The following is a 7,098-nucleotide window of genomic DNA, read 5'->3' as shown; positions in this document are numbered from 1 at the left end:
TAACACTTGTGCTGGTTCTCAAAGGACAAGTTAGTGTCTCAAGGGAGGAAATCATTCTATGTAGAATTCCATATAGCACGAACCAAGTGTTCACAAATGGGAAATCAGAGTGCCTGGAGCTGGGTGGCATGAGGGGACCTGGCATGAAGAGGTTGGTGGATTTGGAGTCATTAAATCAACACGTGTTGAGTTCTGGGCATGTATGATGAAAAAACAGTTACTGATGTCCTGGACCCGGTGGTTAAATGAAAGGCCTTGTTTGCCAAACCTTGGAATTTCAATTTTATGTAGGTAGTGGAGAGCTGACAGCCCTTTAAAGAGTCATAAATGTAACATGAAGCATGTTACAGAAAAATCTTTAGAGAGAAAAGAAATCCCAAGGGCCGGCCCGTGGCTCACTCGGGAGAGTGCAGTCCTGATAACACCAAGGCCACGGGTTCGGATCCCATATAGGAATGGCCGGTTAGCTCACCTGGGAGAGCGTGGTGCTGACAACAGTAAGTCAAGGGTTAAGATCCCCTTACCAGTCATCTTTAAAAAAAAAAAAAGAAAGAAATCCCCAAACACCTCAGCCAATCACTACCGTGATTTTGATATCATGCCTCCCAGTCTTTTGTTCTGTCTCATGTGTTTACGCATACACTTGTAAAATATAAGTGGTTAAGTAACCCCCCTTCCACATTTAAAATGAGCATTTTCCATGTAGCTAAATAATCTTATCCCACTCACTCCCTTCTTTTACAAACCTATCAGAGTGATGGACTGAATAAAAACTGGAATCATGGCACTCACCAGCTTGAATCTTCAGTGACTTCCGACAATGTGAATAATGTCCAAAGTCCTCATTTGCCAACCTCTCTCATCTCATCTGCCCCCCACCCCCTGACTCAAAAGTTGTGTTCTGCAGCAAGATCTCTTGTGGTTTCTGTGGTCTGCGCTGCCCACCTGGCTCCTTCCTGTCCTCCCTTCACCTGGTCACACTTGGTCATGCCTCTGGGCCTTTGCTCTCACTGCTCCCCCCTTTTGAAAGCCCTTCCCCTCAGACGTCTACACTGTTTGCTTCCTATGCCCTTCAGATCGCTTTTCAGATGTGACCCCTTAGTACTCGATCTAAAATAACAACATGTGCCTGCCACTCTAGTCATTTCTATGGTCCTTAATTCTGCTGGGTGTTTCTTCACAGCACGGATATTTACCTGACGTATAATTATTTTACTACTGTTCCTGAGCAATGGCCTAGCTTCTCGATGTGCATAGAAAGCCAGACTCTGTGACACTGACTTTGGTGAGAAGAAAGAGCTTTATTGCATGGCCAACCACCAAGAGGTATTCGCAAAGTTCTTTTCTTCATATCCGTTACAAGGGAAAAGAGGTGTAACACCCTTTCATTGAGGCCATAACTGGTCTTCAGGGTGATGATTTTTCCAAGTCTTGTTACTGTAGGGGAACATCTGTAGGAAACAATAAGCAACCAGAGGCATATTTTTATATAACAGACAAAGTGGCAATCTGGCAATTTTTTCCTAGTTAGTAATTTGCATCAGGTATCCCAGTAAACTTTCCGAATAATCCATACAGCAATAGGCACAAAGGTTGTTTATATGTAAGTTGAAACATTAGTATGAAGAGTTGCAGCCAGATATTGGAAGAAATTAAAAATTCAGAATTCAGCCCAGATAATAAAAACTCAAAAACAATGCATAGGGCCAGAATCTAATAACAGGTGTACTATATTTTTTCTGAAACATGATTTTTCTCTCTCCCTGGTCCTCCTTTATTATCAAAGATATTTATGACAAAACTAACTTATTTGCAAAATAAGATTAGCCTCTGGGCTGATTATTTGCATAATTGCAATAAAAATTATGCAGCAAGAGTTGTGATTTATCATATAGGATTTTTAAAAGTTGGCTTTGCTGTGACTTTTATAAGGAAGCTCAGATTAGACCTTTAAAAGCCTCTCGAGGCTTAGGAAGCCAGTCCAAGGATTTGGCTCATTCTCACACTGTACCTGTAGACTGGGGTGAATTTCTCTTTTCTGGCGGTCCCGCAAATATATTCAAGTTCTTGGGCCTGAGAGAAAATGATATTATTTACTTGCCACAAGGTTAGGAACGCTGCAATCATGTAGGCAAGGTGTCAAACCAGTCTTTCTCCAAGTCTGGCTTTATAAAGGCCATTTCAATTCCTCAAAGCAGTCTGATCATATCTGAAAATATGGCATTCTAGTCAAAGCCTTGATAAAATAACCAATGTCTCCAATCTGTTACAAAACAGATTCTTATTGAACTTGTGCAAATAACTATTGACATAAATAAGAATACTCAGGAATAGTGTCAAAATCTTTGGGGGATCAAGTAGAGAGAAAGGTAAATGTTTCAATTTTGTTCATAAAAATATACTTTACCAAATGGTTGTAAAGCTATAAATAGCCGCAAAGAGAATAAATATCCTTAAAATCTGGAAAACGAAACATAAGAAGGATTACTGATATTTCAAAAAAATTATTAAAAAATTATATCAGTCCTTTATCAATTCAGTCTTGTGTAATTAATTCCTGTTCTCCTTGAGATTAGGCTAGCAATTCTACGAGTCCAATTTTTTCATTTTCATTAGAGTTCTGGAGTTTTCACCCAGTCCACTTGAATAATTTCAAAGTCACCAAGCAGAGGACTGTGTTATATTAGAGCACCTGTCAGAGTGTTTTATCCTTTTCATGAACTTTTCGGAAGACACAACTATTATAGTAGCTTGTAAAAATCTTTTAGAAGAAGCATCAAAATAAAGCAACATACTGTGGACAATTAACACTCAAAATGGCATGGTTAAAGGCACCATTTGCAAAGAAATTTGGTTATTTCTTTGGCCCACAACAATTTTTAGGATAGCCAAAACTACAACTGGTAACATACATCAAGATATGTCAGATTTTAGGAATTTCATACAATTTTGGAACATAAATTAATAACACATTTATAAAAATATAAAGTTACCTATGTTGAAAAAAAAAACCCCAAAATTCTTACTCAGTTACCCTAAGTAATTCAAAGACCTGACAAATATACAGAATCTGTTTCTTACTCTCACTCTTTTTTTCCCTGCAGTTTACTCAAAAAGTGAACACAAATCTTTTACCATCTTTTATCAACATTACGTGAAAATCTTTTTTAAAAGAGAAAACCAAGTTTCACTTTTGTACCAGTGTACTATTAATACTAAAGCTAATTTTAATAAACCTTTATAAACAAATCTGTTCAATCTCAGTTTTGGCTACACAGGATTTCTATAAACCTTTCATAACCTCTTATAGTTTTTTCAATGATATTCATTCAGTTTTGTTCATAACATTTCTTTTTACTCCTTTAACTTGAAACTCTCAATACCCTCAAAACTACACAAATTTCTTTTCCTTCAACAAAAACCACATCCTCATTTCTTATAAACTTTTTTACCAAAAACATATTCTACTTCCCTGACATCCTACTTTCCTTACACAGTCTGTGTGGAGAATTGTTTCTACCTCATCATTTTAATTACATATATTAACTGTACTTTTAACTCTTAGTAACCCCAATTTCCAGTGAAAAACCTAGGAAGCAAGCAATTTGGAACTGTTTTATATCAATATTTGTAGATAAAAACCATTTCCTAATTTCTGGAAAGACATGTTTCCTCTTTTTTTAACAGATCTAAATATATTTAGATTTTTTTAATACCGTGTAAAACAGGATGTAAAAATATATAAACTTAAATTTCTGTTTAATAATTAATGTTTCAGTATTTTAACTTAGAAATGACTCGGACATTTATGATTACCTTATACTTAATTTAACGTAACATGACCTTGAGATTTCAAACTACTGAAAAGATTTTTGAAACTAAGACAAGTTTATGTATAAACATTTATCTATTTGCATTTACCTAATTTACTTGTTTTTAACAATTATATTTAAGTCATTCATAGAAAACAAAACTAGCGATTTAAATTAACCCTTTTCCCTTGGAAAAAGTAAAACCAAGCTAAACCTGTATCAACCAGTTTTAATGAAGGTCTTTGAGATACTGGACACAGGTACCCTCCACAATGTCCTTTCTAGCCATCCTGGGTCACTGTGGTACCCAGGGCAGCCATGAAGGTCAAAGCTTGCCTGCATTTACATATCAGGTACAGAGCCCAAGACAGAGAACAGGGCTACAAAGATAATGTCTGAAGATATGACTCCTTCCAGCATAGCCAGGGGACAGAGCTGGGACAGGGAGCACAAGATCATTTTGGGCTTGGCTTTGCTTTGTAGCTGGTAACCCATGCACTGTGGACACACATGTCCTCAGGCATCACCATAGTCACCTATCTAGACCCCTGAATTCAGAGGCTCATAACCAAAGACATGAGCTCACAACAAGGTATGTGCAAGACTGTGGGGGAAACCCAGCAGCCAGTCCTCACAGCCTTTAGCTCATAGGCAAATTAAGCAAATATCAAAGATATAACAGAAGCAACATTTTATGACCGTAAAACATCTATCAGAGACCAGTATAGATCTAAGCAAAAATATCTAAATTAAATCCTGAAGACATATTAAATTTATTTTATCAATAACTTAAAAACTAATTTTATTTTTTCAAAGATTACAAAAGTCACATGAACTTGAACAGCATTTTGGCTTATTTACTTAATTTATGAGTGTGCCTTGTTTAAAAACCAATTTGGTACGATGTAGACAGTATACAAACACATGTATAGACATATACATGTACACACAACATACAGCTTACATGTGTATATATGCATACATAAAAACAGAAACAAATAAAGATCATGGGACAGATACAGTATAAAACTCATGAATTTAAAAAGGACAGTGGATTCAAACATCTCAATAAATGAAACAAATTAAAGCTTTATCTACTGCACGTGGCTGCGGCCCTTTAGTTTTAAAGAAAGCAAGGCAGTAAGTTTACATCTGCTCATATGTCACTTGGCTAATTTTTTGGATGTTAACATTTTGAAGAAATTTACGTTTCTAAGTAACTGGCTCCCTGGCTGGAAGTTCAGAATCTTAACCACTTGACTACAGGCTGGACTGCCCTGCTGCAGGAGATCTAAAGCAAGAAGTTTGAGTATACAAAGGATTTTAACTAGTTTTAAATCTGATATTTGTTCTTTTCATTTGTTCATAGCTTATCTTTGCCCAATTCTGAAAGATACATCCTGAAGGACTGCAATTGGGAATGCTATTTACATTTCCCACAATTTGGGGAGAACTTTGTCTAAGGTGACCAGAACAAAGATCCTTTTTCTAGGGAGTGAGTTTTGGATCAGCAACTGTGCTGCTTATAGGTATCACTTCTCTGGATTTTACCCCTGATCTGGTCAATCTACTCACATGTCACAGAGGGTCCTAAACACTAGGCAGTGTTGGGTTGCTTGAGACGCTGGGAAGATCAATCCTTTATGTGCTCCCAGACGAACACTTGAAAGTTCCTTCTGACCCAGGAACAGGATGTTTTCTGATGGGAGTTCCTATGAGACTGCTTCATGTCATGGTAAAGATCCTGACACTCTGCAAGATTCTCAGTCACCTGAGAGTATTCTAAAGGACTAGAGGGAACAACTTATTTTCAGAGTCTGGCAACCCTCATAAATGCAGGACTTAGAAGGTTTTGTTATGGTCACCAAAGAATCTAGTCTCAATCAGCCAATAAAACAAACAGAACAAGACTAGCATACAAAATAAACAGAAAATTGAGTACTTTCGTAACCTGAAATCCCAAACCAAGTTAAGTGAGCACCTCCATGGTTATAATCTTTTATATTGTCTGTAATTTTTCCTGGAAGTCAAACCCAAGTCCTGAGACTCTAATCCACCAAGGTCTCTCTAGGGTGGGACTCTAACCCACAATTCTCATGAGATCAAAAGACAAAGTAGGGTACAGGCAAATAGTGAGGTCACTCACCCAGGGATGTCTTCTTTCTGGAGCAATTTCTTTTCACAAAAGTTGAATGGGTGTCAAGGGACTTGCCACATTGTGGTGGGGACAGCAGGTCTCAATGGCCAAACTGCCAGACTAAAAGTTGTCTAGGTGGTTGCTTAGGGTCAGCAACAAGGGTTGGCAATCCTTCTAGGGGTTACAGAGCCTTGAGTAGGCAGTCAAGGGTCCATGGGTTGCATCTCTATCGCCAAATTGTTATTGAACAATAGGTTCGTGCCTGATGCACATAGAAAGCTCTGTGAGAAGAGAGAACTTTATTGTATGGCAGACCACCAATGAGGCGATGCTCAAATCTGTTTCCCCAATCTGGGGTTAGGTCAAACTTTTATGGGTGCTGTAGAATGCATGCCCCCCAACCTCATTAACCCCCACTGTAAACAGATGAGAGTGAAAATCCTATTATGGTAATTGAAAGGTGGACCCTTGAAGAGGTGATTAGATTGTGGGACCATGCGCATAGTGAATGGATTAAAAATGCTGGTCATGGGCATGGCTCTGAGGGTTTAAAAAGGAAGTGCATGAGGAGCTGTCTCTCTTGCTCTCTCTGCTCCGCCATTTTGCAATGTGATACCTGCCTTCACTGAAGTTGCCACCATAGAAAGTTATCACCAGAGGTGTTGCCTGGACTTTGGACTTCCAGCCTCGAAACTATAAGCAATAAATTTTGTTTTCTTGTAAATCACCCAGTTCCAGGTATTTTGTTATAAGCAACAGAAACGGACTAATACGATGCGTTAAGGGACAGGTTGGTATGCAGAAGTGCTGGTGGGCCAGGTTTTGATTGGGTGGGATTTAAGTTTGGCCATTTATGGTAATGTATGGAATGGCGGTTTTCAGCACCAGAATTGCCTGGACAACAGACCCTTTGCTTCTGAAAGGGCTCATGTCCTGGCTTCCTTGGTTCGGGGGGGGGGGGGGGTGGGGGACATTGATTCTGGGTGTTATTTAGAGAACAAGGCTTTTTCTACTGCACATGCCCAGGCTGCATGTCTCGCAAATTTGGGCTCTGCTGCATCTTCAAGAAAGCTTAAGCAATGGTTAAACGACAGACCCAGTCTGAGTTGGTCATATGGTTAAATTATTATCTGTGCTCCTCCCTGAAAG

The sequence above is a fragment of the Cynocephalus volans genome, chromosome 6, assembly GCF_027409185.1.
Source record: "Cynocephalus volans isolate mCynVol1 chromosome 6, mCynVol1.pri, whole genome shotgun sequence".
Classification (NCBI taxonomy): domain Eukaryota; kingdom Metazoa; phylum Chordata; class Mammalia; order Dermoptera; family Cynocephalidae; genus Cynocephalus; species Cynocephalus volans.
This window is presented reverse-complemented; position numbering follows the sequence as displayed.